The sequence below is a fragment of the Pteronotus mesoamericanus genome, unplaced genomic scaffold, assembly GCF_021234165.1.
Source record: "Pteronotus mesoamericanus isolate MK-2021 breed Mesoamerican mustached bat unplaced genomic scaffold, CSHL_Meso_final contig_20, whole genome shotgun sequence".
Taxonomy (NCBI): Eukaryota; Metazoa; Chordata; class Mammalia; order Chiroptera; family Mormoopidae; genus Pteronotus; species Pteronotus mesoamericanus.
This window is the reverse complement of record NW_026555085.1, coordinates 71,851,504-71,864,435: the sequence shown is the minus strand read 5'-3', so window position 1 is coordinate 71,864,435 and position 12,932 is coordinate 71,851,504.

Sequence of the window (12,932 nt, the reverse complement as noted above, 5' to 3'; positions counted from 1 at the left end):
TCTTTCTCCCTTTTAATCCCCTCTGCCCTACACCTCCCGTGCCACCAGCATTCCCCCCTCCCTCCTTAGTTTATGTCCATAGGTCATACATATAAGGTCTTTGGCTTTTCCACTCCCTATGCTATTCTTAACCTCCCCCTGTCTATTTTGTGCCTACTAATTATGTTGTTTATTCCCTGTACCTTTTCCCCCATTCTCTCTCTCCCCCTCCCCTCTGATCTCCATTTCTGCTATTCTATTCCTGTTCTAGTTCTTTGCTTAGTTTGGTTTTGTTTTTGTTTTTGTCCTTAGGTTCAATTGTTGATGGTTGTGAGTTTGTTGTCACTTTACTGTTCATAGTTCCTGATCTTCATCTTTTTCTTAGATAAATCCCTTTAACATTTCATATAACATGGGCTTGGTGATGAACTCCTTTAAGCTTACCTTATCTGGGAAGCACTTTATCTGCCCTTCCATTCTAAATGATAGCTTTGCTGGATAGGGCAGTAATGTTGAATATAGTTCCTTGTCTTTCCTGACTTTTAATACTTCTTGCCAGCCCCTTCCTGCCTACAAGTTTTCTTTTGAGAAATCAGCTGAAATCTTATGGGAAGTCCTTTGTAGGTAACTGTCTCCTTTTCTCTTGCTGCTTTTAAGATCCTCTCCTTATCTTTAATCTTGAGTAACATAATTATGATGTGCCTTCATGTGTGCTTCTTTGTGTCCAATTTCTTTGGGTCTCTCTGAGCTTCCTGGATCTCCTGGAAGTCTATTTCCTTGGCCAGATTGGGGAAGTATTCCTTCATTGTTTTTTCAAATAAGTTTTCAATTTCTTGCTCTTCCTCTTCTCCTTCTCCAAACGGTTGCTCATTTGATTCCCAGTCAGGGTACCTGCTGAAGTTGCAGGCCAGGTCCCCAATAGGGGTTGCTTGAGAGGCAACTGCACATTAATGTTTCTCTCTCTTTCTTTCTCCCTCCCTTCCCCTCTCTAAAAACAAATAAATAAATAAAATATTTTTTAAAAACATTCAACCACAGCAGGGTGAAGAAACAAGAATTCAAAAAAAAATGAGGAGAGGCTTAGGAACCTCTGGGACAACTTTAAATGTTCCAACATCTGAATCATAGGGTTCCCAGAAGGCAAAATGTTGAAAATAAAAATTTAAAAGAAATATTCTTTATATTTGCATCAGAATCAGGAAATAGTAATAAATTTTACAAGATATGCAATGCCTCTCCACTAGAAAGTATACTACATTACTGACAATTTTTAAAGACCTAAATAAATGAAAAATTTATAACATGTCCATGTACTAGAAGACTCAATATTTTTAATTATTTCCAAATTTATCTATATATTCAACACAATATCAACATTCCAGATGGATATTACATATGAGCTGACAAAATTATTCTAAAATTTATATAAAATTCAAAAGACTGAGATGAGCCAAACAACTTTTAGAATAAAAATAAAAGAATGTTTAGAATAAAATTAAAAGAATGCCATCTAATTTCAAGAATCATGCAGCTGTAGTAGTCAAAACACTGTTATATTAGTTTGATGAAAAGCACAGTCATCTTTGAATCAAATGAGTAGTTCAGAAACAGACTCATACACCTATGATCCCCAAGACATTTCAAAGAGGACTAGTAATTTTTTTAATAAATGATGTTGAACAAATTATATAAAACTTTATTTTAAACTTTAAACCTTTAAATTACCCCATTCACAAAAATAACTCAGAATAAACCCCTCATTAAGTAAAAATTTTGAGGACAAAAAATACACTAATTATAAAAACTTGAGTTATTAGACTTCATCATAATTGAAAACATATATGTTCCAAAAGAACATATTCTTTTAATGCCTTTAAGAAGATGAAAATTCAAACCACAGGCTGAGAAAATTTATTTGTAATACATATTTATGACAAAATGTATGCAAAATCTCATAAATCAATAACTAAACAAAAGTAATACATAATAGGCAAAAAAACAAAATTATTTTTACAAATGATATATACAAATGACCAATAGGCACATAAAGATATGTGCAACATCATTAAGCAATCATAATTAGACACTAGAAAATGCACATGAAAACCATACTGGGATATTACTTTATATCCATGAAATAATATTAAAAGGGACTGAGAATAACAAGTTTTGGGGAATATGTGGAGCAAATGGAATCTCATACATTGTAGGTAAGAGTGTAAATTTTACAATCATTTTGAAATTTCTTATACAGGTAATGTGCACCTATCATATTATTGAGCAATTTTAGTCCTAGGTATTTGCACAGTGAAATGAAAATATGTGTCCCCAAAAGACTAATACACAAAAGTTGATAGAAAAATTATTAATCATACTAAATTCTAGAAGATAAATATCAATACCTGAAAAAAAATGCATTATATTTATATGAAAAGTGCTTCTCAATAAAAAAAAATGGGAAACCACTGTTACATTTATCGACTAAGTATACATAAGAAGTCAGACACAAAGGAGTATACACTGTCATTTCATTTATATCAGTTATTGAACAAGCAAAAACATAATATGGTAATAGAAATCAGATCAGTAATTGTCTGCAGCCTGGGAGAAGGTTGACTGATTGAAAAGGCCATAAGAGAAATTTTAGGTATGATGCGAATGTTCTATAAATTGATTGGTCCCAGTTTCAAAAATCACGTGACTATAAATACAAGGGTTCATTTCCAGCTTGCTTATCCTTTTCCGTTGGCCTCTATGTCTGCCTTTATGCTGGTAACATGCTGTTTTAATTACTGTAGCTTCTTTAAAAGTTTTAGAATCAGGAAATGTGAGACCTGCAAACTTCTTTTAAGAGATTGTTTAGTCTATTTGAAGGGTCTTGAGATTCCATATGAATTTTAAGATAAATTTTTCAAATTTTGCATAAAATGTTTTTGAAATTTTAATCAAAATTGAACTGAATATGTAGACAACTTTAGGTAGTATTCACATCTTAACAATATTAAGTCTTCTAATCCACGAAGGCTTCCAGTCTGTGAATGGAAAAAAATAGGATGGCTTTCCATTTATTTATGCCTTTAATTACTTTAAGCAATATTTCAAAGAAGGTACAATAAAGCAGGCTGTAGGAAAAAACAAATCAACTCAATTAAACATACTGGCAAAGGTTTACAGATAAAGGAAGACAAAAATTAATAAAGGTAAATATAAAGAAAAATGTTGACTTAAAAAATGAAAAAAACAAGATAATTTGAAATGACATTGAAGAGTTGAGTCAGCTTTTTGTTGTCCTCATTCTGTAATGAATACCCAGATTTTTTAGCGATTGTGCACCAGCACAGTCTACCAGTTGCTTATACAGCCAGCATCTGCTCTGACTCTTCCTTTGCTCTGGTGGTTACTTGAATATTATTAGTATAACTAGTGGGAACACCCAAATGCTAATGAAGTTTAATATGAGATACTTATTGTTAAAAGAAGGGGCCCTACTTGTCAAGAAGCAAACTCAATTAAATAGGAAATATTTAAACTGGTTTCTTTCACTTAACCATAACCCATATATCTTCAGGAAGCTATAAAGCAAAGGGTTTATTCTGTAAATGAATTGCGTTAAAAGATTTTCTGACTGCCTGCTTGCCTGCCTACCTGCTTTCCTCCCTTCTTCCTTTCATTTTTCTCCCTCCTTACTTTCCTTCTTTCCCTCCTTTGGATTTTATGATAGACACTTGTTTCTTTCCTGTTTGGAATGCAAAATTGGTATATCTCATGTTTTTGGTTCATGCATGCTGGACATTCAGACATTATGAATGAACTTTATATGTTACTGAGGTTGCCAAAATTTCTAGGATGAATAAATGGATTGGGGTCAGGCTGTATGTCACATGCTGTCAGAAAATATCACTACTCAAAGGAAAAGGCCAGGGGAATGTTGGTTTTTCTAAGTAGGGAGGGTAGAATGTGCAAGTAATATATTGATAGATTGGTATTTGCATTAAAAATGGTTTTATAAAGTTTTTCCTCTCCAATTTAGCCTTGGCCAAAGCTAATATCAGAGTCCCATGCTGAAAACATGCTTCATAATGTCAATAAACAACTAATGTCTGCAACCTAATCAGTCTTTTCTTCCTCTAAGTTAAACAGGGATCACAGAAGGACAGAACCATTCAATGAACATCTATTATGGCTAATCAGGAGAGAGGGAGAAACAAAAGTATGAAACATTAGGAGAAAACAGAAGCAACTATTGCTCTAAGGGAAGACATCACTGTACAATAATTGTGAGTGAATACTAAGTGAGGTTGTGCTCATGAATCTGAAAAGCTCCACGGAGTGGCTTATTTAGGAAAACATAGGGAATAAAATTATCCCTATATAGAAGAAAAAACAGTAGTATGTAAAACTGCAGGAAAGGTTGGAGAACAATTCTCTAAAGCAAAGATTCTTATCTATATTAATTTATGACTCATATCTTCCATATTCTCACTAAAAATAATTTAGTAAAAGCTGAATCCAGGCCTTCGAATATACATTTTAATATATTTCACATAAGTTTTGCTCATTCCTTGTCAAGAGATTTTGTTATGAGTGTTAATAGGATATGTTTTCTCAATAGTCAAATCAGCTATTGTTTTCTCCAAATGTATATGTTTAACTGCCCTTAGTAATGAACAGTTTTTAAAAAAATTTTCATAAAAGCATGCTAATAAGAGCATTTTTATAAGAGTAGCTGATGCAACTCAGTGGATTGAGTGCTGGTCTGTAAACCAAAGAGCTGCTGACTGGATTCCCAGTCAGGGCACATTCTTGGGTTGCTGGCTAGGTCCCCAGTAGGTGGCACGTGAGAGGCAACCACATATGGATATTTCTCTCCCTCTCTTTCTCCCTCCCCTCTCCTCTCCCTAAATATAAATAAATATTTTTTTTTTAAAAAGAGCATGCTTAGCTGCAAATAAGTGAACTGTCAACCAAACTAAATTAAGCAAAATATGAAATTAATTAGTTCACATAATTAAATATAGCAGGCCTAATCTGCACTTTAGATGTGGCTTAATACAGGACTTAAATAGCATTTAAGATCAGCATTGTATAGCCAATAAAAAGTTGTGCCAAAATTTAATCACAGGAAGCCCTGCTTCTTACTCTAAGTTTTAAACAACTACAATGCATTATTTCTCAGACTCTTAGACTTCAACCGAACACTTGATATTCGTAAATCCAATTAGGACAGATGGAGAAAGAAAAGGTCATCAGCACTATTTCACAAGAAGTGTAAAACAGTTCTTTAGATAAAAGCCTTGGTTTTTATATAAATAATTCTTGGGTTTCTTCATTCAGTTGGGTTGGCTCTAATTTCAAATAGGCTTTATTTGTCCAGTCACATGAAGCTGGTAATAGCTCCTTGGGCTATATTCTCCCAAGATCATATTCAGCAGGTAAGAGTGAATCTACATCCCAACATTGCCAGCTCAAGTCCTAAAACTGAAACTAATTAGAGCAGCTGAAATCATTTACTCATTTCTGAAACCTCCATGGTCATAAGTACAGATTATGCTAATTAGTTTCAAATACTCAGGGCCCATTTCTGGTGTTTGGTATAGTAGAGATGGCTACAGTTCCGTTAAAACTTTTATGGGCCAGCCCGTAGGAATTGAAGTGTTGCTAGAAATGAATACCTTGCCTCGCACTAGCTTTCCCTTCTCACCTGTGAATCTAAATGGAGTCATGTGACCAGCTCTCAATAGTAGAATATGGGAGAATGTTTGAGTACCTGAATATTATTAGACTTCTTAAAGTGGATTATTCTTGTATTGAAAAAGATATAGATAATCATGATGTTTATCATTAATATAATGTACTTATTTGCTGTTTTATTAGCTTTTTAGCACATATTAATAAGCAATATGGGTTAACGTAGCTTAATTTTGAATAAATGGATATACCAAACCTATAGAATATGTTCAGAAGGTTTTGTCCTTTTCTACTCACTTGACAATTATCAAAGAAAGTGTATGTATATTGAAGATATGTGGGAATTTCTTTTAAAACAATCAAGGCTTTAAAAATATTTTATGTCAAAATAGAGGGAGAAGGAAAATTGGTCACTTTTATTTTTCAAATACATTATCATCATTTGTCATGCATGTCCAATATCTAGAATCAATTTGGTTAGCATTTTATTAAAAGTTAACCTTTAGCAAATAGTTTTTGAAGTTACTGGCATACAGTATAATATTCCTTTTTAATTATTTTAATCTCTGTCATTATTTCTACATTTTTATTTCTAATGCTTTTTGTCTATTTCCTTGATTAGCTTCAAAGATCTTTCTCCTTTTTTTCTCCCGTCTGCCTCTATCCCTCCCTCCTCTTTCTTCTTTCTTCTTCTCCCTTTCTTCCTTCTCCTCTTCTTCCCCTCTCTTCTTCTTCTTCTTCCTCTTCCTCTTCTTCCTTTTTCTTCTCCTTCTCCTTTTCCCCCACCTCCACTCTGACCCCTTCTTCCCCCTTTTCCTTTCCTTCTCCCTCCTCTTCTTCCCCTCCCCTTCCTGCTCCTACTGCTCCCCCTCCTTCTTCATTTTTTTAATTAATAACTCATAGAAACTCTATACATTTTTCAAGCTCTTTAAATATTATTTTGGAATAGGTTTTCAAATAATCTCTCCCCATTTCAGGTTTATTTTGCTATTTTCTTTATGGTGACACTAAATATTCAGTTCTATATTATTGTGGTTATATTTATCAGCCATTTGCTTTGTGATTTGCCCTGAGTGCTATTCAAGAAGTCTTTTTTTACCCACAATTCATCAAGATATTTTTTTTATCTTAGAACTATTTGTAACTTTTGTCTTTCAAATTTATTTTCTTGATTTATTCAGAATAGGCTTTTATACATGGTCTCAACAAAGAATAAAACTTTGTTTTCTTTCATATGGATAACATTGCTTCAAATAATTTATTCTTTCATAATTGATCCGTAATTTCAGTTCTGATATGTGTATGTGTTTGTGATATTTTGCTCCATTGTTATTTTTACTTACTCCAAGTACTATCTTAACTACAATAGCTTTTCAATATAAATAATAGGAACACCAAACAGTGAATTTTTAAAAAATTTCAATATAGTTGACATAAAATATTATGTAGGTTTGAAATATACAGGTTGATATTATACATTTATATATTGCAATATGATTACCATCCATCATGTCTTATAATTATAATTTCTTGTTTTGTAGTGAGAACCTTTAAGATCTAGTCTCTTAGCAACTTTGAAGTGTATAACACAGTTTTGTTGACCATAATTACTCTGCTGTACGTTGTATCTCCAGAACTTACTCATCTTCTAGTTGCAAGTTTGTAGCCTTTAACATTTCCCCAGCTCCCCCACACCAAGTTCTGGGTAACCAGTAGTCTACTCTCTATTTCTACCCTCGTTCCACTGCCACACACAAGTAGTAAACTAATGTTTCACAAGGAAGCAAAAAACAGTCAATAGTGAATCAAAGGAAAGGGTAACTTCTTCAACAAATGATTTTGGGAAAGCCAGGTAACTACCTGCAAAAATAAAAAATGAAATTATATCTATATTTTATACCATTCACAAAAATTAACTTTAAATGAATTAAAGACTTAAACATAATACCTGGTACCATAAAACTCCTATAAAAAAAGAACATGGCAATAAGCTCCTTAACATTGGCATTGACAATGATTATTAGCACAAAGAACAAAAACAGAATTCAGTAAGTGGTAGAGCATTAAACTGACAAACCTAGTAAACTTCTGCACAGCAAAAATAACAATCAACAAAAAACAAAAGTAACAATCAACAAAACAAAAAAGCAACTTATGAAATTTGAGAAAATATTTGCAAACAGAAAAAAGTTAAATATTTTTATTTAAAAGTATAAAAGAACTTATGCCGCTCAAACAGAAAAACAAATATCTGATTTTTAAAAAATGAGCAGAGGAATTGAAAAAATATTTTATTCAAAGAGACTCAAATTGATAATAGGCACATGACAATCGACCCAACATTGTTAATCTTCAGGAAAATGCAAATCAATACCACAATGAGATACCACTTTATATCTGTTAATGTGGCTAATATCAAGAAGACAAAATATAAGTTTTGTCAGGATTGTAGAGAAAAGGGAATCCTTGTGGACACTTGGATTGGAATGTACCATAAATTGGTGAAACCATTATGGATAACATTATGGAAATTCCTCAAAAATTAAAAACAGAACTACTACTTGTTCCAGTATTCCCACTGCTGAGTATATATCCAAAGGAAATAAAAATACATTGAAAATTATCTATACAACCATGTTTATTGAAGCATTACTCACAATAGCCAAAATATGGAAACAGTCTAACTGCCCATCAATGGATGAATATGTAAAGATTATCTGGTATATAAATACGATGCAATGTATTTAGCCATGAGAAAGAACAAAATGCTAACCCTGCCATTTGTGACATCAATGATGGACAATGGCTGTCCATGCTAAGTGATATAAGTCAGAAAGAGAGAGACAAATGCTGTATGGTATCACTTATATGTGAAATCTAAAAGTGCCAAACTCACAGAAACAAAGATTGTGGATTTAAATCTTGTCTCTACAACTTGCTTGCCACGCAACTGTAAATATGATGTTTAGTCTCCATAAAATATAATTTGAATATTTGGTGAGGATTAAGTTTTTATATATGTACAAAAAGTAAAAAATTGTGCAATATGTGGCTAAATATATTATGATAACGATGACACCTTAATATTGAGGAAGACATGTATACCCTTGCTTGAATTTCTTCTGATGGAAAATTTAAATACTTTTGACGCTTTTTATTATAAATTTTAGAATGTGTTATTTTCCAAACTCAAGAACTGACTAGTAAAAAATATATTTCTAAGAGCACAAGGGAAATATATTCCCATCCTGTTAATCTTATAACAGAAACATTCACACAATATTTTGCAACAAGAACCTGAGACATCTTGTTCTGCTAAAATGAAATGTGGAAATATTATTTTTCTGTAATAATCTTTGTGTGTCAAATAAGCCAGGGAGCGAAAGACAAATACCATATGATCTCACCTATAAGTGGAACCTAACCAACAATACAAAGATGCAAGGAAAATAAGACCAGCAACACTGAAAGGAAAAGAAATCAACAGAGACAAGAGGGAAGGAGGGAGGGACAGGGAAAAGGAAAGGAAGGGGAAAGTCAAGGAACATATACCAAGGACTCATGGACAAAACCAAAGGGGAAGAGCTGAGGGAGGGAAGGAGGGAGGGGGCAAGGGAAAGTGGTGGGGGGTAGGCAGAGACAAATGTATTTGAAAAGAAAAACTCAGTTGATACAGTTATCAACAGACCAATTTTAAAGACAGATGAGTACAGAAGATGATTCGAAGGATATTGATTATTTGAGAATAAAGATATTCATTAGGTTAATCATTCTAATAGGTATTTAGTACCTTAGAGACAGTGAACCCAATATGATCAGCTTTCTAGTTATTACCTGGACCTAATATATCTATTCTACCAAGGAGATTATATTGATGCTTTGAATACCCAAATTTCCATGTCAACTCATCCCTATGTTTAACAACCCTCAAAATATATGAGTACTTCCCTTTCCCCAGTATCTAGTTACCCAAGTAATTAGCTGTAGATTCTTTTGGGAAAAGATGATACCATGAGGTCCTTCTTCCTGAACCCCTGACCTCCTGTCAAGAAAGTGAGGTCAGGACCTGAATGGACATTGGGCAAGGTTTATGATGTTTTATTATTACGACTGCCTTCAGCATAATCATAATCCATCTTTGATTTCTTATGATTACAAAAGGTCAGTAATTTCCTTGTTGGTGGCCTGTTTTTTTTTCCCCTTTATGTTGACCACTTTATTCAGTTAACAATCCCCAGAATTATATGGGTTAGGCCAATTAGCTGACACTCTGGCTTTTCTACACATTAAAATTACAGCGATCTGGTTTGGGAAATTTAGTCACTGACATCTGGTTTCTATTGTTTTAGGGTTCTGTCATCCTTTGCGGTGAGCCTAGTGCTCTGATGACCTCTCCTACCACCTACAGGGCAGAACCAGACTCTTGTGCTTCTCTCACTACTGCATTCCTCATGGCTTCGTTAACTGATATGCCACTCGGGCCTTCCTTTGGAACACAGCTCTTTTCACTGCCTTCTGGTCCCAAAAAGTATATCCTCGCCAGCCTGCCCACTTTCCTTAGCCTTTCATTCCCTTCCTTCACCATCTCCACTCGCAGTGATGGTATTTTGACCTCACTTTCCCTGGGTCATTGCTTGTTTCATGCTTTCAGGAAACATCCTCACAGCAAATGTGCACCATCTTTTGGAAGTCTTATCAGGCATTAAACCTTATATCTCAGGAGAATGGTCACAAATCAATAAACTTTTTCTTATATCCTGGTACCTTGGAGCAAGCAACCTTGCTGTTTCAATTCCTGACACATTGTTTGGGATTTGTATATACGTCGAAAAGAAGATCTTGATGTGTAACTTGTTGGTCCTTGCAGGGTTTCGAGACTAAAATGTTATAATTTGAGAATTGTGCCTTATTTTTATAATCCTTTTTTTCCTTTTAAAAATTTTTTTGTTTATTTTTAATTTAATTTAATTTAATTTAATTTATTTTTATTGTTCAAATATATTTGTCTCCATTTACCCGCCGCCAGTTTCGCCTGCCCCACCCCCACCTCCTTCCCTCAATCCTTCCCCACTTTGGCTTTATCCTTGTGTCCTTTTACACATGCCCCTTGACCCGACTCCCCCTCCTCCCCTCCCCACCACCCACCTCCCTCCTTTTTTCTCATTTCTGTTGATTTCTTTTTTTCTTTCAGTGTTGCTCATTATGTTTTCCTTGCTTGTTTGTTGATTAGGCTCGACTTATAGGTGAGGTCATATGGTATCTGTCTTTCACTCCCTGGCTTGTTTCACTTACCATAATGCTCTCCAGTTCCATCCATGCTGTTGTGAAGGACAGGAGTTCTTTCTTTCTTTCTGCTGCATAGTATTCTATTGTGTTAAAGTACCATAGTTTTTTGATTCATTCATTTATCGATGGGCACTTCAGTTGTTTCCAGCACTTAGCTATTGGAAATTGTGCTGCTATAAACATTGGGGTGCATAGGTTCCTTTGAATTGGTATTTTGGGTCTCTTAGGGTATAATCCCAGCAGTGGAGTTGCTGGGTCAATAGGCAGTTCCATTTTTATCTTTTGGAGGAAATTCCAAACCATTTTCCACAGTGGCTGCACCAGTCTGCATTCCCACCAACAGTGCAGTAGGGTTCTCTTCTCTCCACAACCTCGCCAGCATCAGTTGTTTGTTGATCTGTTTATGACGGCCATTCTGACCAGCGTGAACTGGTATCTCCTTGTGGTTTTACTTTGCATCTCTTTGATGGCTGGTGATACTGAGCATCCTTTCATATGTCTCTGGGCCCTGTGTATGTCCTCCTTGGAGAAGTGTCTGTTCAGGTCCTTTGCCCATTTTTTTTTCCCTACCTCATCTTCCATCTCCCTGATTCAGTCCTCTGCTTCATCTAGTCTGCTTTTGATTCCTTCTACTGTGTTCTTCAAATCAGAAATGGTATTCTTCATTTCCTCTTGTGTCTTCTTGATATTTTCTATGTCCTTTTCCAGGTTGATATAGTTTGCAGTAAGTTCCTGTAAGTTTCCCTGTAGTTTCTCATAGTTATCTTTGAGCTCGCTGAGCTCATTGAGCTTCCTCAGAGCCATTGTTTTGAATTCAATGTCTGATAGTTCCCAGATATTAGTTCCTTTGCTCATATTTTAATTGGATTGTTTGTCTTCCTGGAGTGGAATCATGTGAGTTCTTTATATATTTTGGAGCTCAAACCCCTGTCTGAGGTATCATTGACAAATATATACTCCCATACAGTTGGCTCCCTTTTCATTTTGCTGATGTTTTCTTTAGCCATGTAGAAGCTTCTTATTTTGATGAAGTCCCATTTGTTTATTCTTTCCTTTATGTTCTTTGCTTTAGGGAACATATCAGTGAAAATATTGCTGCATGGAATATCTGAGATTTTCCTGCCTGTTCTTTTCTATGACTTTCATGGTATCACGACTTATATTTAAGTCTTTTATCCATCCTGAGTTTATTTTTGTGTATGGTGTAAGTGGGTGGTTGAATTTCAATTTTTTGCATGTAGCTGTCCAGCTCTCCCAACACCATTTGTTGAAGAGGCTATTTTTACTCCATTTTATGCTTCTGCACCCTTTGTCAAATATTAATTGCCCATAGAGACATGGGTTTATTTCTAAGCTCTCTATTCTATTCCATTTATCTATGTGTCTGTTCTTATGCCAGTACCAGACTGTTTTGATTACAGTGGGCTTATAATATTGTTTGATGTCAGATATTGTGATCCCTCCTACTTTGTTCTTTCTCAAAATTGTTGCAGCTATTCAGGGTGGTGTATGGTTCCATATAAATTTTTTAAATGTTTGTTCTATCTTTGAAAGACATTGTATTCTATTTTGTGTTAATTTTTCTTGAATATTTTTATAATTCAGAAGTAAAAACCATATTGACCTGGAGTTATCTTTGTGGGAAGGGTTCCAATCACAAAATAATTTCTTTAATTACGATTGGACTGCTTAGGTTGCCTTTTTCCTTTTTGTGTAAATTTCCATAAATTGTTTTTCAAGAAATATGTCCATTTAATCTTAATTATCAACTTTATTTGTTAAGGTATTTATAAAATCCTTCTATTATCTTTCTAAATTCTGTGAAACCTATAATGATATTACATTTTACTCCTGAGACTAATAATTTTCATTTTCTCTTTTTCTTAGTCTCTCAGTGATTTGTTAACTTTCTTAAACTTTTAAAGGAATAGAATTTTACTTCTGATGTTTTCTCTATTGTTTATTTTTTCTATTTTGCT